This window comes from Lontra canadensis, unplaced genomic scaffold (assembly GCF_010015895.1).
Source record: "Lontra canadensis isolate GAN:19392208 unplaced genomic scaffold, GSC_riverotter_1.0 scaffold9, whole genome shotgun sequence".
Taxonomy (NCBI): Eukaryota; Metazoa; Chordata; class Mammalia; order Carnivora; family Mustelidae; genus Lontra; species Lontra canadensis.
In genome coordinates, this window is record NW_022631003.1 from 4,172,647 (window position 1) to 4,197,169 (window position 24,523).

Here is a 24,523-nt window from a genome sequence, read left to right on the forward strand (position 1 = left end):
CTTTCCTAGAGAAATACAATTTGTTTGTGGCATTTCTTTCTGCCATTTTGAAATTCTCTAAAATTTTTAAAGGAATTTTTCTTTCATTCATCATATCAAAATATAGTTTCTTCTTTGTATAACATTGTATTATATCAAAACATTTTTAGTTTTCAAAAATAATTCTGGGAGGAGTTAATCTTTGCCAATTCTCTGGAACATGTCAAATAACTACCTATTTTAAAAATTTGGTCTGGTGCATGTTAGGTATTTTTAAAAAGATTTTATTTATTTTTTGACAGCAAGGGAGAGAGCCTAAGCAAGGGGAACTGCAGAGGGAGAGAGAAAGCAGGTTCCTCACTGATCAGGGAGCTCCACCCAGGGCTTGATCTCAGAACTCTGTGATCATGACCCAAGCCAAAGGCAGATGCTTAACCAACTGAGTCACCCAGGTGCCCCATATTTTAGGTATTTAATGGTTAATTGATAGAAAACCATTTTCAAGTCCATTTTTATAATTTATACTTTGAGACAATTGTCACATTTATTGAGATTTTCTCAATTATCTTGGAAGAGATTTTCCTTTTTTAATCCTTTAAAAAACTTTTTATCATTTGGGTTATAATGTCTTTTTCATTTCTGATGTGTGACACTAGTGTGTTCTCATTTTAAAAGGCTACCTGAATTTGGATTTGCTTATAAATTCTAATGCACTTCTAATTTAAGTCATCAATTTTTAATTTTAATGTTTTTTTTAACTTTTGCAGCTTTTTTTTAACTTTTGTTTCTGTTCATGTTTAATATGATAAGTATTCTTTACTATGGATTTTCCTCATGAAATTCAATTCTTTAGGTACATCAGTCATACTTCTAGTGCTCAATAGCAACATGTAGTTAGTGAGATACTGGAACCGTGAAGAGAACATTTCCATCATTGCAGAAAGTTCAACTGGACAGCATTTCTAACAAATTTCACTATTAAACTTGATATTCACTATCATCCAAATTTTCATATACAATGTTCTAAAAGTAAATTTTAAATAATGTGTCAGTGTAATCTGAATTTTACTACCACTGAGAATTAAGACTGTATGTTTAAGTTTTTATAATTACTTATTTGCTAGTTAAATTTAGAAATTGTAATATAGTGGGGCACCTGGCTGGTTCAGTTGGTGGATCATGTGACTCTTGATCTCAAGGTTGTGAACTTGAGCCCTACATTGGGTGTAGATATTATCTAAAAATAAAATCTTAAAAGAATTAAAAAATAAATTGCACTATAGGGTTATTTTACTATGGTCAGAGATGGAGCTAGTCAAATTTCTACTTTGGGAAATTTTATAAACTGTTTTCTCTAGCTTAGTATAGGATCTTGTTTTGTAACTGTTGCATTAATATTTTTTTAAAAAAGAGGAGAAGTGAGTGGGGGGAAATTGGAGGGGGAGATAAACCACAAGAGACTGTGGGCTCTGAGAAACAAACTGAAGGTTTTGGAGAGAAGGGGTGGAGGGCTGGGTGAGCCTGGTGGTGGGTATTATGGAGGGCACATATTGCATGGAGCCCTGGGTGTGGTGCATAAATGATGAATTTTGGAACACTGAAAAAAAATAAAATAAAATAAAAAGTTCTATGAAAATTTGAAAATATTACATATAATCTCTATCAGACATAATGTTAAATATTTACAGATTTACTACTACAATTTTGAAAGTACATCAAAAGTCCGGATTTTCTCATTTAAAGACTCTATTATACTTTCAGATATTTTCCTAAGATATCTACAATCATCAACAGCTATACGTAAACACATGCACTGTCACTTTAAGAAATGACTCTTTAGTACCGTGAAGTATCTTTCAAGAATGGTAGGGCACTATATTCTGATTTCTGACATACTAAATGAGAAGTGGCCAAGAGTAAACTAAGGGCATTTAGCGAACTCATAACCCAAATATTTTTAGTTCCCCATGTAATCCACAATTTGAGAAGAGTTTCTCAACATTCTACACTTTTCTTTCAAATTGCAAAACTCTCTTCAAATTTCTAGGCCACTTTTAAGTCTTAGATTAGGGAGGCTGTTTGATTTGAAAAGAAGTAACTTCTTAAAAACTATTTTATATTTTCTGCTTAAAAACAGAACATATCTTCCTGGCCAAAGCTGTCTGGCCATCTCTATAAGATGATATAGTAAGTAGTCCTGCATTAGGGGAAGGAAGGCGGTCTAAGATTCGCTGTGATTATATTTACTCTGTTGGTAAATACAGGATAGCCAGGTCACTTAGTGGCATAGAGAAAGAGTAAGAGTAAAAGGCAATTCTTCATGAAGAATTTGGCACATAACACATACTTACTCTTTATGGTTAAGTGGATAGATGAAGAAAATCAAGAAATTTTTTAACAACAAAAGATACACAGATGAATAAATGATAAGCACTTGAAGGTTGAGGAAAAGGAAACAGTAGTAGAGAGATGAATGTTTGAAAGGAATGTTGGGGAAGGAGAGAAGCTTATTTTCCATATCCATTCAGATGTATATGGTTGTAGCTAATCATCTCACTTTTAATTATAAATAAACAATTCAAAAAATTTTGAAGGTCAACTTTCTTGAGTTTAGCCACAATGCTATTCTTGTATTTCCGTTGTTTCCTATTGTGTAAGAAAGTAGTATACATATGTTTCTAAGTCTAGGGTAGGCTTTTATCTTCTCTAGCTTTCCTTTATAGTACACAGAAAGGGGAAGGAAAAGACAGGAGATAACATGAGGGAATGCTTATGAGTTAATTTATTATCAGTATAGATCATTAATATGTAATACTAATAAAATGGAGGGCCCACATGGTCGAGAATTTAGGCAAAGTTACAATAAAATAAGTAACATATCATCAGAAAAAAAAAAAATCTTTGAGGCTTTAAATATATTCAGTCCATGAACTGTGAAAGCAATTTTTAACATGTTATCATTAGATATCCCCTATCTCTCACCTATGTCACACAGTAAATTCCAGAAAGTATTTTTTCTCCCCTATCTTTTTGGTACCTCAGCTATCCTGTCCACATTCCCCATCACCCGAGTGCGATCTGTCTCCGTTTGTCTGTCTCTCTCCCCAGCTGTTTTCAGACTCCTTTAAAAAAATTTCCCCCAACTTCTCTTTTTCAGGCCTTGTGGTTCAAAGTAGTGGGAAAGAGTTCAATTATACACATATTCCACAGTCTGGGTCCTCAATTTGCCTATAATTGTCTGTGTGTTATATACAATATTTTCCCTCTTTGTGCCTTAGTTTCCTTATTGGCAAATGAAGAAAACAAATGCATATCTTAAAGCTGTGATAAGAATGAGATAATGTCAAGGTACCTAGCACCTAGTTCAACAGTAGTTTTTCTCCTTTACCACACACCATCTATATTTTGATAGAGCTTCAAGGTCTGAGAGAATATTCTGGTGGAAAATTTCATAAAACATAAATAAAAGCATTCAGTTCATTCGAAATATTTTTTCTACACATATCTGTAGCAATAAAAATGATGTTTAAATCAAAGTCTTTTAAAAAAAGCAAAGTAGCATATGAATCGAATAAGTACATTATAATAAGGTCCATTAAAATAAGTCTATTTTGGACTTTCCTTGTTATTTTACCACTTTTACTATAAAATGGAAGGAAACTAAGAAGACTAGAATCCTTATTGCATTAAGTTATTCTACTTCTAAAGACGATTAAGGCATTCTATGCTGACTCTACCCTTGGCTCAAGTCATAGTAATTAGAATGCCTCTGAAAAATATAAAGAATATTAATTTATGAAGAGGTAAATATGTTAAAGTAAGTTTAAGGGATTATTGACTCAGATTTCAGGAGAATTTCTTATATTTTAACAATTAAAAATATCCTTGAACATGTTTAAATTGTTCACATTAATGGATAAATTATACATATTTTCATATTTTATATAAGATAAATTATTAGAAAAGAGGCATTTTCAGGTTCAGTTATTTGGGGAGCTTTTCTAAAAAAGACAGCAGAGTGTATTGGTCAACTTCATTGATGCAAAAGTCAGGCTTCATAAATTGGAATACAGTTCTATCCTTTATTAAGGTAAAGTATTAATCTCTCGCTCTCTTTTTAAGATATTTATTTATTTATTTATTTATTTATTTATTTATTTATTATTTATTGACAGAGAGATCACAAGTAGGGAGAGGCAGGCAGAGAAAGAGAGGAGGAGGAAGCAGGCTCCTTGCTGAGCAGAGAGCCTGATGGCGGGGCTCGATCCCAGGACCCTGAAATCATCACCTGAGCCGAAGGCAGAGGCTTAAACAACTGAGACACCCTGGCGTCCCAGTGTTAATCTCTTTATGGCTCAGCTCCATCCTCTATAAAAGTGGGATAATTAGAGGTAACCAAACATTGGAGACTCTGTCAGGGAATTTATATAGCATCTAGTGGGTTTTAAATAAAATGGCTTCAAAAGCCAACATTAGTGGAGAAGTAGCAGCAGGACAAACACTGGCCTGGACCCATGCAGCATTATCCCACACTCTGATCTGGTCAGGAACTTTCTATATGGTTGTAGGAGACTGGCTTCATTTCTTTGGGCCTTGATTTTCTCATCTGAAATTAGCTCTAATCTTTAAAAATTCCATGAGCTATTAAGTTTTTTAACACTGTAGGGAGTAAAGTGACTGAATAAAAATCTGACATGTATTTGAAATCTGTTCTTAGAATCCACACCTAACTAAAATTTGGGAAGTCATGAGGCTATAATAACTAGAATTATATTCAGAAGAACATATTTACAAATATATTATCTTCTTATGGAGCCGGAATTTTATTCAATATTGAATAAAAATCAATAATTCTCATCTGTTTTATATACCAGAGAGTTGTGGAAAAATGTGGTTTGGGAATATGCAAGACTATTTTCTTATCATGGTTCTCTTTAGAAGTAAACAACTTTGCAGCCAAATATTAAGTCTAACTAGATTTTTATTCTGTTGTTAGGTAGAAATGTCTTACTCTGGTTTAAATTATGTTGGGAAAGAAGATCAATAAACTGATTATAGTAAACTGACTACATTTTCCAGGAAGGCTACTTAGGAATAATGTAAAGAAAAACACATTTAGCATAGATTTTTAAAAGGCCAACTTTGTTCTTGCATTATGTTTACATATTCTGTTTCCATTCTGCTACAAAATTAACAATTATATGAGCCAGAAGAAGCCATCTAATTAAAGAACAGAATGTAATCTGTGCTGTTACACTTCCCTTGGTCCTGTTATAGAATTATCTGTAAAGATGATGAAATACTGCTCACTATTAAGTGATTTATGCCCATATGGCCATTTATCATTAGAGGTAATTGTGGTTCAGTTTAGAGCCTGAGTCCCAGAGAAATGGTGTATTAGCTGTAGATCTTTGGCATAGTTTAGTGTAATTCGATAAGATAACCTTCCTTATCTCTACCATTCTTTCATCCCACCTTTCTGGTGTTTTCCAGCTTAGTATGTAAAACATCTATCAGAGGTACAAACTGAAAATCTGAAAGTCATTCCTGACACTGCTCTTCCTTTCACCACTGCTGCCATATCCAATTTATTAGTAAATCTTTTATGTTTTATCTCTTAAATACTTCTTGAATATTTTTATTTCCCTTAATCTCCAACATTACCACCCAACACAAACTGCTACTATTTGTCTTCTGTCCTATTTCACTTGTCACCTGCAACTACTTTTTTCTTCATCATATATATATATACATATATATATACACATACATATATGTATGTGTGTATATATATATATATATATTTCCTTTTCAATCCATTCCCCCCCTTTAAATTACTTTATTATTAGGCTAAGAAATAACCTTAACCTGACTGGCTCGCTCAACTAGAATATTCTCTCCATCACTTCTGCTTTGGATAGACACATACTTGGGAATGTCTACCCATTCAGTTACTTTCCTTTATAACATTTCTCTCACACAATGTAGTCATACATCCATTTATGTAATTATTTGACTAATGCCTGTCTATTACATAAATTCTCTGAGAGCAACTATTGTGCCTGGTTTTGCTATTCATTGTTTGTCCCGCACAAAGCATAGCGCTTGCAGCACAATTGGTATTGAATAGTTTGTTGCTTTTTTTTTTTAACGATTTTATTTACTTATTTAACAGAGAGAGAGAGATCACAAATAGGCAGAGAGGCAGGCAGAGAGAGAAGGGGAAGCAGGCTCCCCACTGAGCAGAAAGCCTGATAAGGGGCTCCATTCCAGGACCCCGAGATCATGACCTGAGCTGAATGAAGGCAGAGGCTTTAACCCACTGAGCCACTCAGGCACCCCTGAATAGTTTTTTGAATGATGATTAAATGAGTGAAAGAATGATTGCCAATATTTCCGGTCCATGACTAAGCCTTTGATGAAGATATCTTGCATCAACTGATTTAGAAGGAAAAAAATAGAAACAGTTGAATACATGTTTAAGCAATCTAGATAGAATATTTCATGTGGTCAGATTATCTTCATCTTGGTGGTGCCATGTGGCAATGTAGTCAAGTGATTAGGGAACTTCTCCTTTAAATCTATTTCTTGGGGCACCTGGGTGGCTCAGAGAATTAAAGCCTCTGCCTTCAGCTCGGGTCATGGTCTTGGGGTCCTGGGATAGAGCCTCACATCGGGCTCTCTGCTCAGTGGGGAGCCTGCTTCCCCCCTGCCCCCCGCCTGCCTCTCTGCCTACTTGTGATCTGTCTGTCAAATAAATAAATAAAATCTTTAAATCTATTTCTCACTATCTTAATGTAAAGCTCCTCAAAGGTTCTGAGCTTTATAAAACTTCCATCAGGTTATAATGATATTATTTTATCATTTACTTCAAAGTTTCTAGTAATCTTATGTAATTTTTACTTAGACCTGGAACAACTACTCTTTCTATTTCATCCTTCTTGTATTCAAGTTTCTTTAATTTTTATATATTTTTTATCTGTGAAGTAACATTAAGAGAGCCAAATATTAAATTTTCACTAGATACTTCACATATGTTCCTCACACAATATTACTCAAAAACAAACTTGCAAGTAGGCGTCTATTCTTTGGAGGCAGAACCCTAACAGATTGTTCAGTCAAACGAAAAGCTTTATTTTCTCGCACTTTTTCCTTTCATCTTCATTTTGCTCTTATTCCCTCTCCCTGCCTCCCTTTCCTGGCTTTGCTTCTCCACCTTCTCCCAAAGTATCCTCAGAGCAACTCCTCACTCAGTCTACAAACTTCTGCTGGTCTCTGCTCCCTCCATCAGCCTGCTCAAGACACAGAGACAGGACTCTTTGGCCTTGAATACATATGACTGAGGTTTTTTCTTTAAAATTTTTCCCCTCAATTGGACATCTGATCTGTTTTCCCTGTGTGCCTTATTCATATAAGTATATGATTAATATATTATTCAATTATTCATAGTTTATTCATATATTTCTCATCACATTCATTACATAATAACAAGAATCCTGCTTTGTCACTTGTTAGCCATGTGACTTTGGCTCTGTGCCTCAGTTTCCTCCACTGTCAATCAGATGTAAAAGCAACACTCAGTGTGAGAGGTCCATGACTAAGACAATTTGAAGGACACTATTATATTTAAAAAATACAAAACAGGGGCGCCTGGGTGGCTCAGTGGGTTAAGGCCTCTGCCTTCGGTTCAGGTCATGATCCCAGCGTCCTGGGATCGAGCCCTGCATTGGGCTCTCTGCTCTGTGGAGAGTCTGCTTCCTCTTCTCTCTGCCTGCCTCCCTGCCTGCTTGTGATCTCTCTCTCTGTCAAATAAATAAATAAAATCTTAAAAAAAAAAAAAAACTTAAAAAAAATACAAAACAGAATAAAAACTGGTGCAATGTGGTTATTTATTGAGAGAAAAGGAATTGTAATAAAGTATAACTTGCTAAAAACTGATTAGGACTGCAGATACCACAAAAATGAGGAAATAAAGCAATACTTATATTTACTAACTACCACTACTCTTACAATACTGCTTCCCTAAAAATTTTGGCTGCAAATGTCATAATTGTGTCTTCCTATGATAGCAATTCTGTAAATCATTCTATAAAGAGATTTTAAAAAACAAAAAAAAATTTCCTTCTACAAGAGTAGATTGATTTTTTTTTTCAAAAGTTATGAAATGTTTTATACTGAATTACTGGGACTTCATCATGATCAAAAGTTTTTGCACAGCAAAGGAAACACTCAACATAACCAAAAGACAACTGACAGAATGGGAGAAGATATTCACAAATGATGTATTGGATGAAGGGCTAGTATCCAAAATCTATAAAGAACTTATCAAACTCAATACCCAAAGAACAAATAATCCAGTCAAGAAATGAGCAGAGAACATGAACATACATTTCTGCAAAAAAAAACATCCAGACACATGAAAAAGTGCTCCACATCACTTGGCATCAGGGAAATACAAATCAAAATCACAATGAGATACCACCTCACACCACTCAGAATGGCTAAAATTAACAAGTCAGGAAATGATAGATGTTGACGAGGATGTGAAGAAAGAGGAACCCTCCTAAACTGTTGGTGGGAATGCAAGCTGGTGCAGTCACTCTGGAAAAAAGCATGGAGGTTCCTCAAAAAGTTGAAAATAGAGCTACCCTATGACCCAGCAATCACACCAATGAGTTTTTTACCCTAAAGATATAAATGTAGTGATCCAAAGGGGCATGTGCACCTGAATGTTTATAAAAGCAATGTCCACAATAGCCAAACTATGGAAAGAACCTAGATGTCCATCAACAGATGAATGGATAAAGAAGATGTGGCATATATACACAATGGAATACTATGCAGCCATCAAAAGAAATGAAATCTTGCCATTTGCAATGACATGGATGGAACTAGAGGGTATTATGCTGAGAGAAATAAGTCAAGAAAGACAGTTGTAATAATATAACTATAATAAGTCACGAAAGACAGTTATCATATGATCTCTGATATGAGGAATTTGAGAGGCAGGGCTGGGGGCTGTGGGGGGGAAGGAGGGAAAGAAATGAAACAAGATGGGATCAGGGGGTAGATAAATCATAAGAGAATCTTAATCTCTCGAGGGGTGCCTGAGTATCTCAGTGGGTTAAAGCCTCTGCCTTCAGCTCAGGTCATGATCCCAGGGTCCTGGGATCGAGCCCCACATCAGGCTCTCTGCTCAGCAGGAAGCCTGTTCCTCCCTCTCTCTCTGCCTGCCTCTCTGCCTACTTGTGATCTCTCTCTCTCTCTGTCGAATAAATAAAATCTTTAAAAAAATAAAGTGCAAATTGTGAAAATTTTAAATACCATTTTATGGTGAAGTAAAATGAGAAAAATCTAATAGAAATAATACTTTAATACTATGTGTCAAGTTATTCAAGAGTTAAGGTCCCGGGCCAACCTAGTGTCTGGTTGGCGGTAGCTTTCCAATTAAGTGGTCTTAGAGAATTTTCCTTTAAAATCCAGGCCCAAAATTTATTCTTTGCAACCTTTTGTTCATTCACTAAAAGGGAGTTGATTACCTAAAAGGGGTTGACTCCTTTAAACTATGCCTGTATCTTGCATAAACAAAACACTATGTAGTCATTTTCACTCAGTGACAGAAATACATATATACATATAAAAAATGAAAATATATATTTATATATCGTTATATATAAATATAAATTATATATCATTTTACTGTGAAACAATATAAACTACTATAGATCAAAGATCTTTTCTACTCATCCTTATATCAACACCAAGCACAGAGTTTGCTATAAAATATAAAATCAGAAATTAGAAATTAAATATATAAATGAATATTGAGAAACAGCTTTGGAATTTGACCTTCAAAATATATATAACATGCTAAATATCAGAAAATTATCTGGTGAAAGAGGATTAATAATTTCATAAGAGATTTTTTTCTATGATTGATTTATGAATTCCTAAATGACAAATGAATCTAACCTGACTCAAACAACTTTGGCCAGAATGAGCATGTAAATTTACACATTTGGAAGATAGATAGCTATTTTTATCTTTTCTACTACTTTTTATAATCCTGTACCTTTTGAACCCTTTTATAAATGAGTGACAATTCTCTTTAGGAACACTGAAATAACACAGACCTATTTGAAAATCACTGTAATATACTTCACATAATTTTAAACCTGTTATTTTAGAAGCATCTTTGAAGATTTCTTTGGAGGTCTTCTCACATATCGCAGACTAATACTATTTTGTCTCTTTTTAAAATGGTCATCCAGTACTTTTTCACATCATTGATAATTTATTTTTAGTGATTTTATATATATATATATATATATATATATATATATATATATAAAGATTTTATTTATTTATTTGACAAAGAGAGATCACAAGTAGGCAGAGGGCAGGCAGAGTGAGAGGGGGGAAGCAGGCTCCCTGCTGAGCAGAGAGCCTGATGTGGGGCTCCATCCCAGAACCCTGAGATCATGACCTGAGCCGAAGGCAGAGGCTTAACCCACTGAGCCACCCAGGCACCCCGATTATTTATATTTAAATACAAATGTTATTTACTTTAATTTTATGTTATTTACTTTAAAAGTTTAGCATTAAACATCTGCATTGCCCATTTCAATTCAACAAAGCCACAGTGTAATGAGATACTAATGAGACATGAAGCAGCACATAACATGATTAGGTTTATGCTTGAGAAGGTCATTCTGACAATTATATGGAGGGTAAACTGAGGTGGAGAGATCAGCTCCAAGTCTATTTTAAAAGCTGAGGCTAAAGAGAATAGTCTTGAACCATAGCATTTGTGACCAGGATAAAATAAAAGGGTAAATCCTAGAAATGTTAAAAAAAAAAATGGCAAGCAAGAGAGATTTGAAGGCTGATTAAAGAAAAAGATATGATCGTGAGAAACAGTAACATGAAACAAGATATTGGAGGTCATGCAGGCAGACTCATATGAGAGGGGAAGTTCCTCATAGGACAAGACCACCCAGAAGCTCATGGAGCTTCAGATGCTACCATCTTTGTCAAACTGGAGTTTGGTACAAGCAGGCTTTTGAACGAGTGGGTCTCAGCCTGCAGTAAAAAATAAAGAAGCTAGGGGCTCCTGAGTGGCTCAGTGGGTTAAAGCCTCTGCCTTTGGCTCAGGTCATGATCCCAGGGTCCTGGGATAGAGCCCCACATCAGGCTCTCTGCTCAGCAGGGAGCCTGCTTCCCCCCTCTCACTCTGCCTGCCTCTCTGACTACTTGTAATCTCTCTCTCTGTCAAATAAATAAATAAAATGTTAAAAAAAAAAAAAAACAATAAAGAAGCTAGGGGCCAATGTACAGAGGGCATCTTTGGTTCATTTGCAGAACCCTTTGTGACCAGTTAGGTATGCAAGTTGAGAGGGAAAAAGCCTGACAGGTTTCTGAGGTGGATTTCTGTTGGATCATGACAACTTTATATGTTCACTGGCAAAATTAATGGCTCTAGTGGTTACTCAAATGTAATTTTGAGTACCTATCTGTGAAATAATTAACAGATTTCAGAGGCAACACTGGTAGCATTTTCCAAGAATTGTATCATTTACCTATAATATAGAAAAATGGGAATTTTAATTTCATATATTTATTCTTGGGTTTTACACGATACATTCCATTCTCTAAGGTTTCATTTGAACCTGGTATTGCTAAAGTTATGTTTTATTCCTTTGCCATCCATTGATAAGTGAGCTTTTGCTCATAAAAACTGAATAACAATCTTATTTTTCTCATGAGCAAAAGAATGCTCTCAAGAAATAGTTTTTTCTAGGATGCACTTAACTCAGCAATTGGTTTATTTATAATCTATACTTCACCTATTTCAAGTGTCATATTTTAGCAACTCTGAACTAGCTCTAGAACAAGAGCTAGTATTATTGAGTGATTACCACATATTAGGCAATGCTCTAACAGCTTTTGATGTAGTAATTTAGTTAATCCTCAAAACAGCTCTATGAGATTCGAAATTATAGTAGTACCTTTCATGTATGAGAAAGTTGGGGAACAGAGAGGTTAACCACTAGTAATTTGTGGAAATTGGTTTTGAACATTGGCAGCTAATGTCTTTTTTTTTTTTTTAAGATTTTATTTATTTATTTGACAGACAGAGATCACAAGTAGGCAGAGAGGCAGGCAGAGAGAGGAAGGGAAGCAGGCTAGCAGAGAGCCTGATGCGGGGCTCGATCCCAGGACCCGGGGATCACAACCCGAGCTGAAGACAGAGGCTTTAACCCACTGAGTCACCCAGGTGCCCCGCAGCTCATGTCTTATATATTAGTTTGCAATGTCATACACAGTGCAGCTAGGGTAATAAAAAAGGAGAGGATTGCAACCAAGATCAAGTTGAAGCACTTACTGTAGTGGAGCACCATTAGCAATAGACTTCATTCAACTATTTGTAAATATACATATGCACAGGTTCTGTGTTACACATCAAACACAAAGAGCTGTGGAAAATTACCCACATACTTACCCACATACCTTCTATTCCTTGAAAAACACAGGACTCTTAAAAAAAATAGTAAGATGCTATAGACAAAATTTTTCAAGTATCTACCATATTCTGGCTAATTGTAATATTTTTTTAAAATTTATTTGACAGAGAGAGATCACAAGTAGGCAGAGAGAGAGAGGAAGGGAAGCAGGCTCCCTGGTAAGCAGAGAGCCCGATGTGGGGCTCGATTCCAGGACCCTGGGATCACAACCTGAGCCGAAGGCAGAGGCTTTAACCCACTGATCCACCCAGGCGCCCCTAATTGTAACTTTTTTGAATTACATGCGACTTTCACTCTTTCGTTCAACACAAATTTATTGAATATCAACCATGAGTCAGACAATCTGCTCAATGTTGGGGATGCTAAGGTGTGCAAAACCAAAACAAAATTAAAAAAAAAAAAAACAAAAAACAAACCCAACCCTTTAAGCCAGTTTTGTTTTTTTTTTTAAGTAACCAGAAATTACTAAATATAATTTCTACTTTACTTTTCTATTCTTTAGATTATGTAATTGGGGTCAGAAACGTTAGGAAATTTTCCCAGGATGACCAAACTTTTACATGGTAAAGCTAGGGCTTGAATCAGGGTCACCTGTCTTTAAAAATCTATAGTTACCCAGTATGTATTGAGAGCTCACTATATTTCAGACCATGAACGCAGCACTGAATGACATAAAGACGACCAGTCTAAGTCTAGTCAGAACACTGAAAAGTACAGTGAGAAATTCAACAGAGGGAAAAGTTTGGTTACATATAGAGGGCTGAAAAAGAAGTGGGAATTTTAAAAACGGCTGGAAAATGGAATTAATTGTTAAGGCAACATATGATTGCTAGACCTTGCTCATGGGCAAAAATACAACAGAAAGGAGCAAGTCCCATATCCTTCCTTCAGCCTTGCAGCCTTCCTCCAGAGCCTTCTCTTGAGAGGATCTATTGGGAAACCAGGTGGCAAAAGAGAAATGGGTCTTGCAGAGTCCTAGCACTGAGTATCATAGAGTAAGGTTTTCTACTGACGGGTTTGGAGCCTAAAGACAATAGAGATATGACGGATACATGCTGTCCCCCTATATCAGAGATAATAAAAACTTTATGAAGATTTGGAGCTGGGAAAGGTAGTAGAAAGGTTTGTCCTGCTTCTCTTTTAGAAGAGAAACAGAGGCCTAAAGTGATTAAGTGCCTTATAAAAGGTTATAGCCTTGTGAGTGTCAAAGCCTGAATAGGAATCTAGACTTTTCTTATTCTTCATTTTACTGAAGTTTCTGCTATTCAGTGCTGTCTCAAAGGGCAGCTTTAAAAAGTTAATAGACCATGTCCTCAAAAGAGGAAAAAGGTGATCCCACAAATAATGCAAGAGATGGAAAATATGTATGATGGGTAATTCTTACATTTTCCCTAGAACCAAATAAATCACTGCTTAGTGACTTTATTTAAAGGGAGTTAAATTTTGAGAATTCAGGGAATTGATGATAGCATGTCTCTTAGCTCATTTCCCTCAAATCCCATTCTTTGGGTCTGAAGTTGAGTATCACTCAGTCCAAGGTTAAGCTCCTGTCAAGACTGATTAATGATTCTAGTGACTTATATATTTTTTGAGGCTATCCATTTGCTAATTTAGTTCTACTCTTTGATTCTCAGATATGAGATGACGAGGAGAGAGACTGCATAGAGCAAAAATGTTGAAGCAACATAGCCTGCTTCTTCATTCCTTTATCTCAAAGGACTCTGTGCTAATTGTATTGTCAATGGACACTTTGTTGTTAGGGCAAAGAGGAGTGTTCCATGAGCAATCATACCATGTCACACCTCCTCCATCCGGCAGGGCCAAGCCAAGCCAAATCAAGGGTCTCTGTGAACTACAATCTCCTTGAGTAGCCAGGATTTGTACAATCATGAAAATTCGTGGAAAGGTAATACATTTTACAAAGATGTATAAATCTTCTATTGGTTGTTTTTGTAGATAAGCTATTGAATAAAGACTCCTACACTTCAAACCCCTTTTAATCCATTTTATGTAAATTAAAAAAAAAAATCCCACAGTATATTAAAATACTACAATTTTTTGTCTTTGGTCAGGGCTTTTCATGGATTTACTGACTAATGTTGTACACGCTTTTGTTTGGGCATTTTTCTCAGTGATCCTCTGAAGTCAAAGTCTTTTGTTTAATTTACTCAAGAAGAGCTGCATTTTCTACTTAATTGTTTAAAGTGAGAATGGCATTTAATATTAACACTTTACTGTCTTGGCATAAAGCTGAACTTTGGCAGTTGAGAAAATGTTTTACCTTCAAAAAGCAAAAGATTCCAGAAATTTAAGTGGCTGCACCAGTTGATTTTATTGGGAGAATCATAGTTACAGACCAATCAACTTCTTTTGTTTGTTCATTTGAGAGGAGTTGTTCTGAAGCAACAATTAATAGTACCAATTTGGGAAGCTTCTCAGTTTCACAAGGTAGACTTTTTCCATGAGCAATGATCATTCATAAATTATATGCTAAATATGCACATTAAGCTAGAGAAGGAATCATCTAATTATACCCCCATGATAAGGATATATAATGATGGATGTTTCAGGGAACATACAACATTAGTGGTTTAGTTCAAACTTTGTATTTAGGTTTGATTTAATTATTTGATTTGACTTTTTTTGTTTGAAAATATAGTAGAAATCAAATTAAATGGTGGAATCATTTACATAATAAACTGGATCTCTCATTGTATTGTATGAGATTTCATTTTCTTTTTTAAACAAAACAAACTAAGCCTCAGAATCAGAAACAAAAAAATCATTTTCACCTTGACATTCAAATGTTTTCCCTTTGGACTTATTCTCTTGTTTCTAATTAAATCTTATATTTATCGCAGAGAGAGGAATTATTTTCAGCATCATCAGAAAGCCCTGGGTTGTCAAGATTATTCTAAAAATGGAATAAAACATTAGCTAGTATAGAACACCATGAGGTGCTCAGAAATGTGGAGGTAAAGGAGAATTATGGAATTAAGGACAGAATATGGGAAGTAAACTATATTAGTAACTATAGATAGATGTGAGGGACTCTAACATGCCAGGTAAGAATCAGGTGAATCATTCCGTTGTATCTATATTCTATATCTTGTTTATCCATTTATCTATTGATGAACACTGGGATTGCCTCCATATCTTTGCTATCACAAATAAGGCTGCAATGAACATAGGGATGTGTGTATCTTTTTGAATTAGTGTTTTCTCTTGTTTTGGCTAAATACCCAGTACTGGAATTGCTGGATCATATGGTATTTCTATTTTTAATTTTTGTGGAAACTCCATCCTGTTTCCCACAGTAGCTGTACCAATTTACATTCCCATAGCAGTGCATAGGGGGGTTCCTACTCTCCACATTCTCACCAACATTTGTTCTTTCTTATCTTTTTGAGTCCAGCCAGTCTGACAGGTATAAGGTGACATCTCATTATGGTTTTGACATTACTTAGCCATAGAAAAGAATGAGATCTCACCATCTGCAACAACATGGATGGATCTAAAATGTATAACGGCAGAGATGGACAAAGATACAATTTCGCTCACATGTGGAATCTAAAAAAATAAAACAAATGAATAAAGAAACAGACAAAAAGCCAGACCCTTAAAATACAGAAAACAAATAGGTAATTGCCAGAAGAGAGGTGGGTAGGGGAAAGGGGTGAAACAGAGAAAGGGGATTAAGAGGTACAGACTTCCAGGCCTAAAATAAAGTCATCAAAAGAACAGCATAGGGGAATATAGTCGATAAGATTGTAATAATGTTGCTTGTAACAGAGGGTGACGACACTGAGCAATGTATAGCATTGTTGAATTATGTTGGACACCTGAAACTAATAGAAGTGTGACTGTTAATCATACTTCAATAAAAAACACATATAGAAAAGAATCAAGTCAATCAATACAATTTTAAAAAAATGAGTTGTTCAACATCAAACACTTAACCTATTAGAGGATACTAATCTAAGATAGTTTTGTAACTTGTGGGCATTTCTTCTCCTTTTTTGTACCTGTAAAAATAGGAGTGTTAATCTGCATTAGATGCAGTTTTTTCCACTTAAATGCAAATATATTCTTAAACTTTTCCTGTATACTTCTTTTTAATTATAAAAAATTCTAACAATATTATTATGCAATGTATATTTAACTTCCTACCAATATACCTTGATATTTAAAGTATTTTAAAATGATTATGACACCTACCAACAGGAACTAAAACAGAATCCAGGAGGTCCATCCTGTTTAAATATTACCCCATTAGCCCTAAGTCTTAAAGCAATCTTGACAGAACGGACAAAATGCTGAAAGGAGATACTGACAAAATACTGGGGGCTCAAGGTGCTGGTTCTTTTCCTTCTAGTTAAGAAACTATCATAAATTCTAATATCCGGAACATCTGGCTTGATTTAAAACTGTGCATATGGGCGAAATAGCAATCTTGCTTTGAACATATATCATTTAGTCATATAAAATGAGACTAAAAAAGCTTATTGTCTTTAAAAACTGCATAATAAAGAATAACAATGTCTTTGTTTTGTGAACTCAGGTGTTGCTGCCTTTGAAAGATCTGGGGGGTGGGGGAGGAAACTCTAATCAAAAAAGAATTGCATGGGGAAGTCTGCCATAAAGAAAATCTATTTTTTAAAGGCTCCTTGGAGATTACAAAACTGCAATATGTTATAAGACACACACTGCATATGAAATCTTTTTTACTATAGTAGCTACTTTACAATGCTTCTCTGGACCCATAGGAACTATAAATAGGCTGATGTAGGATCAATTCTTTGTTTATGACCACATGCAATCTAAATAAAGAAAATTATTGCTGTATAATACTTGTTATTATATGATAAACTTCAGTATCCACTATAGATCGAGTGTCATTTTTTTTTCTTTTTAAGTAAGTCCTCCTGGTAAGAAGTTTATTTTATTTTATTTTTAAAGATTTTATTTATTTGACAAGAGAGAGAGAGATCACAAGTAGGCAGAGAGGCAGGCAGAGAGAGAGGCAGAAGCAGCCTCCCCGCCAAGCAGAGAGCCCTATGCGGGGCTCGATCCCCGGACCCTGGGATCATGACCTGAGCCGAAGGCAGAAGCTTTAACTCACTGAGCCACCCAGGCACCCCCAGGAAGAAGTTTAAAATTAGTGTTTCAATTGGGACATTAAAGAGGCACAATATAATAACTTAAGTAACATGACTTGTCTCTTGATTTAAAAGACAGATAGATGGTGTGAGGGCACAGAAAAGCAAAGATGATCACTGCATGAATTTTAAAAGTAGTTTGTATTGTTAAGAAGTTCACCATTTTCAAAGACAAAGAGTTAAAGGCAAACAAAACCAGCATTTCCTGTTAGCTTAAATACCACTTTAATAGGAAAGTATGAAATATGATTACGTGTTAATGTCATATTGTAAAAATATGTACTGGTTATTACATATGGTTATAAACTAACTGCATCTCTTCCCCTAGCTGCCATGCTATTTCCCAGAAAAAAACAACTTCTCACTTGCTATGCCTTTTATCCAGATATTTTATTTTGTGTGTGCATACACCCTTGCCTGCGTATATATGAGCACATTCACTCACACACACACACACGTGCAGATTCAACCAAAAAGGAAGAACAAATTATGGAAACTTAAAGAAAGCATGGATACTAACAACATGTCAGAGAAAAAGAAGCCTGGGTGAAATAATGATAATATCCCTTTATTTATATTAAAGATAACTTGGGTGATTCATACTGATTAGCAAATGTCAAATGAAAAAAATGTACAATATGCATGGGATTGGCAAAAATTCCATTCTCATATCAAATTTTCATTCCTTAAGTATTTATTGAGAGCAAACAATGGACATAGTATTGTGTACTCATAATGTCATAAATCTCAGAAACCTGTGCAAACTAGGTATTATTAGTCCTGATTTACTGATGTTTAAACTGAGGCTTGGAGGACATGATGACTTTCTCAAGTTCACATCCATAATGATGGAAGAATCAAGCTTTTTTTGAGTTCAATTTATTTACTTCCTAAGCCTATAATGTTGCCATGAAACTATAATACTCCCTTCCTAATTTTAACAGAGATGATTAGAAAAAATTTTATTTACCAAATTAGATCAAGGGTAAAGAAATGTAAGGAATTTGCATTAGCTGATCTTAGGTTGAGAAGTATCAAGTACATAGAGTGCTAATGTTAAAATCACACCTTCAATTTCATCTTACATAGCAAAGTAATTTTTATTATTGGCAGATTTGTTTTTATTTTTCCCTTTCCTCAGACATCTGCAGAGAAGTTTTACAGCACAATGTTACCTTAATGTACTAACTTAAAAAATTATAGCTTACACACCAGAGGTGTTCAAATAATTAAACAATAAAAACAGTGCTATGAAGGTGAGGAGATATTGCTAAAATTAGAAGAAAGATAAAATAGAGTGATGCCCAGGAAATCAGACTTGTGTGCACTTAAGAATTTTTAAGTTGGACTTCCATGAGATAATCTCTCCTTAAAAATATTCAGAGACAAATTGAAAAACCCACCCTCTACCCTACCTCCTCCCCTGCGGATTGCAACTGCATAAATTGATTACAGATGTAGAAAGAAAGACATCTCCTGCGGTGATTTTGTAAATATAACTCAAGTATTTGGAGAGAGAAAAAACAAAGTTATAGTGTTATGTGGAATGTCCAACAAGAGTTGAGTGTGGTGGTGGTGTCGACTGAGGGAAGGGTATGGGGTTGACACTGACATTTTGAAAATGATATTGAAAGAGAAAAAGCCAGTCTTATTTTTTGGGCCATTAAAAACACAATTAAAAACTGTTACCCAGAGTGATATAAATTCAGTCTCTAATGTTTCTCTAATTAAAAATTAGATTTTGAGTAGCTTCAGATCTAGAGACAGAACCCTCCCAAACTAATATTAAGTATTTTTCTGGAGAAATGATATAGATATAGAAGACACTCTGAATGCTCAAAGTTTGACATGGACATAATTTATGTTAATTACATGTAAGTAACAGTTTCAATAATTCCTACAAAGGAGGGATTGGAAATTACAACAGATGTTATGTTATATAGCATAGGTAATTTTTATGTGATTCTCATTCAATTAACCACAGAGGAAGGTATATACTTTGGTCATAATTAATTCTATGTTTGTGTATCAGGGAAACTCTTCTTCCTTGAAGAGAAGATATATACTCAAGTATGTTAGGTAATGAGGATTTATTCTATTAGTGCAGGGAGAAGTAAGCATGTGTGGGCAGCCCCATCAGCAGTTGTGTAGTTACTGGATCCCACTCTCAGTTTCCATGACTTGAAAGTGCTTTAGCCTCAAGAAAAATAGAAATATAATATCTTACTTTGATTCAGCCTAAATAACAACTTAAAGGACCCATATTCATGTTTGTTCCCCTCAGAATCAAGCATCTCTTAAGAACAAGGCTACAGGTACTACAACACCAGATTTCAAGATACACTACCAATCTGTAGTAATCAAAACAGCATGGTACCAAAACAAACAAACAAAAGACGGATCAACAGAGCAGAACAGAAGGCCCAGAAGAAAACCCATACTTACATGGATCAATTAATCTACAATAAGGGAGGCAAGAATATACACTGGGGAAAAGAATCAAGCAGGTCCTATCTAACTCTTTGCCCATAGCTCATTGAAAATTATGAAATTATCCAACTGAGTCATGTTAAGTCCATCTGATAAAGACTGCATTTATTGGGCAGTGGTTTTGACCAAACACCCAAGGGCAGCTGTTCTCCTTAATATCCAGCATATTCAGCAATGTGCCTGGCTTTGATGTCACTCTCTAATGATGGCTTTATGTCTCAGTGCTGATATTCCTGATGGTTCCCACTGATTGATCTCCCATTTTATGGGCAAGACTAAAGCAGGACAGTACTGTATGTTAGGGCAAAAAACCTAGGACAACATCATCTACAGTTTAGAAACAAAAGATCCTGGAGCCATCTAAGAGCTAAATATATGTAAAAATATATGTAAAATACATAAGAGCTAAGAGTCCCATCCGTAGAGCAGTGTTAAGTCATATTCGATATGTGTTCCCCAAAGTACGAAATATTTGCCATGCTCAAGCTCTCATTTTCAGCCCATTATCTACTTTTCTTCACACAGTATTTATAACAAAATATGCTTGGTTTTAGTGTAATTTCTTCTCAGATACCTATTTTCTTAGTGTGTAGTTGCTGCTCAGCATTATCTTAAAATTAATAAAATGTTCTTCCGAAGATTCATATTTAAAATACTTTATACAGCTGAAAGGGTTTTTAGTTGACCATTTAAGAAGGGTAGATCGTTAACAGAGAGACAGATGGTTGTGGATTTTGAATTGTTTCTTTTCTATCCATTGTTTGAAATGTAGCTGACCATTTTTAATGTTAGAGTCTCAGTATTTGTAACACCAATATAGGTATTAATAACAGCTTCAATAAGAAAGAAATTAACTGGACTTTTTTAAGAAGTAAATTCATAACAGAAACCAGAATTATTAAGTTAAGGAAAGTTTACTGGTTTTTGTACTATTCAGAACAAACTTTCCCTTAATTTAGGAATATGATGATTTTTATATATAATGCTTAAATTACATTGAGTCAATTAATAAATTAGCTTAATCCCATAGGTCTCAACATACTAAGCCTTTAATAAATTTTAGGATTAGTCAAATGATCAATATTCTTTAGAGAAATTTACTATTTAAAAATACATACAAAAGAGGGGCGCCTGGGTGGCTCAGTGGGTTAAAAATACATACACAAGAAAATACAACTGGGAGACCATTGTTCACAGGTTTTTCATGTCTTTCTACATTTTAAGAACAGAAGCAATTTTTTCCTGACTATATTTTCCATAGTGGCAAACAACTTTAAAAGAAAGATACAGTCTCCTTCCAGAGCAAAAGTCAGTACATTTACTGCCCATTACAAAATATTTGGGTTCCACAGGCTTAGGGTTCTTCTCCTATAATGCAACCTACCCTATATACAGGTGTCAGCTGGTCCTCAGTATGTTCCTCTGTTAGAACTGAGGCTCAGAAAACCTATGCAAAAATGGTACTCTGTACTGCTATCATTGAGAAATTAACTGTTATTAGTCTTTGATCCAGAAGTCTTGGATCTTCTATCAATACTTATAAAACTGTGGCAGGCTAACTTGTCACCTTGCAAGTGGATTAAAAAAAAAAACAAAAAAAAAACACACAAAAAAACCCAAAACTCAGATCCTTCACCATTCTTGATAAATCCACTATTTTTATTAAAAGTTTCCTAACATATTTTCTCCACATACACAATGGTCCTTGAAGTTTATTAACTCAGGCTGATTGATATATAACTTAAGAGCAGGAAAACAATTATACTACTGCTGATAAATAATTTGCAAACATATTTGGTGGAAATTGTAAAGTTTACAAAATGTTGACTAATCATTAATCCACTTAGAAATGGGGCTTTTAAGAGATTAATTTGAATAATCAAAAATAGACATTACAACATTTGTTTTCATGTACTTTCCATGGGGAAATAATTATCTCTATTAAATACATCTTTCAAATTAGACTTAGTTTTGTGAAAGATTTTGAAAACAAATTTATCAGTATCATGTACAAAGATGACTTGGAAAGAGATGAATAATTTGCCTAATAAATTCAATTTAATTCCTGAAACTTTCCATAGAAACTTCCAAGAATTAAGAAGTGCTTTAAGAAAGACTTCACTACATTATGATCATAAAAGTTTTCAGCTACAGAGTATCACAAATGATTGATAATTCACACATTTACTGTAGCCTGCTGCTTGGGAAAAAAAAATGAAGTTACCCTTCAATCCCCTGATAATTAGCTCCTGTTGTCAAAACTTCAGTTACAATTTGATAAAAAAAAAAAATTCTAAATGTCAAGAACCACGCAGTCTGATAAATATGGATGACATTTAAAAAGCAAAATAAGTAGTACCTACATAGAAAAAGAGGGGGTCTTGTGCAGCATTTATTAATAAGTTATCTATACCTCATTCACATGGTTATTTGTTCTTTTTTTTTTTAAGATATTGTTTATTTATTTGACAGACAGAGATCACAAGTAGGCAGAGAGGCAGACAAAGAGAGAGGAAGAGAAGCAGGCTCCCCGCTGAGCAGAGAGGCCATGCTCAGTGCTCTGGCTCAATCCCAGGACCCCGGGATCATGACCTGAGCTGAAGGCAGAGGCTTTAACCCACTGAGCCACCCAGGCGCCCCAGTTATTTGTTCTTTTAAATGAATAATACCTTCCGTTTATAAAGAATGATGTAATGCCTTATTTCCCTTTCTAGATAAGTGGAGGCCTTAAATAGTAACAAGTTTATAAGTAATATGTTAGAACTAAAAATAAACCTTCAAAAGGACAATTATACTAAGTATAATAAATCCTGTTTGTTGTTTGGAGTCAGATGCAGAGAGGTCCCCAAACTATGATTTTCCCCCTAAATTTATTATTAATTGAATTTAAAACTACATCCATGCATATTCATTAGTTATTACTATACACACACACACACACACACACACACACACACACACACACACACACAACTCAGACCTGCCATTTGGGTAAGCAGCCACTTCATACCAAATTAAAGACTTACTGACAGTTGGGAGGTATATTGCTATACTGAGTGACAAACAGCAGGTAAATCCCCTATGTAAAATGATTTGGGAGAAATAGCCAATTGTGAATTTTTAAAATATCACAGGTTTTAACAACTTAATTCTCAAAGATAGGCACTGACTTCACTTTGTACTCCATTTTTATCTGTGGTACTTGATGTTAGACTCTATTAATCTTGCTACCTTTTATTAAAAACTTATCATGGAAAACCACCAGTTATGCAAACTGAATAGAAGTAATTCCATTAGCCACAGACACAAAACACAATTTCTCAAGGTTTTAGGTTAACGTAGAAAAGGAACACGCACATTTAGTTAAAATAAATCCATAACTACGAGCCATAAGTTTTTACCTTTTCTTATTTTGGTAGATTTGGCACAGAAGAAAGGACTTCTAAACGTAACAAGAAGGCTATCAGCTGCAAGCCAGTGATTTGTTTTCTTTCACTTCAGGATTGTTAGTATTTTACACCACCCTATTTAAATGACATCATATATAGTGTTCACTTTTGAGTTCTTCCACTTAACTTTAGATCTCATTGTCTAACTATGGCTCTCAATAGTTCATTCCTTTTTATTGTTAAGTATTATTTTATTGTACATATACAGCACAGTTGGTTTACTCATTCACCTTGTGATGAATATTTAAGTTGTTTCTAGCTTCTGGCTATTACAAATAAACTACTGTAAAATATTTGTGTACAATCATTTTAGGATATAGGCTTTCATTTCTCTTGAGTAAATAAATACCTGTTAGGGTTGATGTAGAGTATCAAATCATCCATAGTACTTGGCTTGCTAAAATGTAACATGGAGGCTGCTGGGGTTGAGGGAAGGTTTTGGAGAAGGACCTAGGCCTTTGGAATGCCGAGGTCTGTGTGACCACTCTGCTATTAGAATTGGGTGGGTGGGGGGTTGTACCTTTCCTAAAGCTTTCTTAGCCCAAACAGCTGCCCTGTGATCTAAGAGATGTATGCATTGTCCCTTTAGCGGAGCTCGTAGAACACACTGATCAGCACATTGTATCTTTCCCGTAATCAGACTCATCTATTTTCTGCAAGACCCCTTGCCATGCATCACTTGCTTGAGAAAGAGTAATAAAGATTTATGATTAAACTGAAGCACCAATAAAGGCGAGAGCAAAGAAGAGTGAAGCGTCTTCATCTCTGAGCCTGGACCCTGTTGCCTTATCCTCTCTTTCGCAGCAAAGTCTGGAATGATCTTTTATCCATTTGTACAGGGATTGCTGGCCATTCCTGGCAATTGGTGACCTGGACATGACCATCTTGCAAGGGCCACCTGACGGGCTGCCTGAAAACCAAA